Source organism: Nestor notabilis, unplaced genomic scaffold, assembly GCF_000696875.1.
Source record: "Nestor notabilis isolate BGI_N333 unplaced genomic scaffold, ASM69687v1 scaffold16363, whole genome shotgun sequence".
NCBI classification, from domain to species: domain Eukaryota; kingdom Metazoa; phylum Chordata; class Aves; order Psittaciformes; family Psittacidae; genus Nestor; species Nestor notabilis.
This window is the reverse complement of record NW_009923546.1, coordinates 22,993-23,246: the sequence shown is the minus strand read 5'-3', so window position 1 is coordinate 23,246 and position 254 is coordinate 22,993.

The window sequence follows — 254 nt, the reverse complement described above, 5'->3', positions numbered from 1 at the left end:
GCGGGGCCCGAGTTCCCGTCCCTGCCTGCATCCTGCCCAGGATGCGGCCACGGGCCCCCGTGACAAGGACCATCCTGTTGGGTCCATCCATAGGAAGGAGCTTCCTGGCTTGGAACCCAGCGGGAACAGAGAAGGGGGACCCCGGACATCAAGCAGAGAGGCAGGATTGGAGCCGGGGTATGGGGGATGCGGTTGGCTGGGGGGCTCGGACAGATCCAGACCTGCCCTGACAGGGTGTTCCCGGTGCGGTGAAG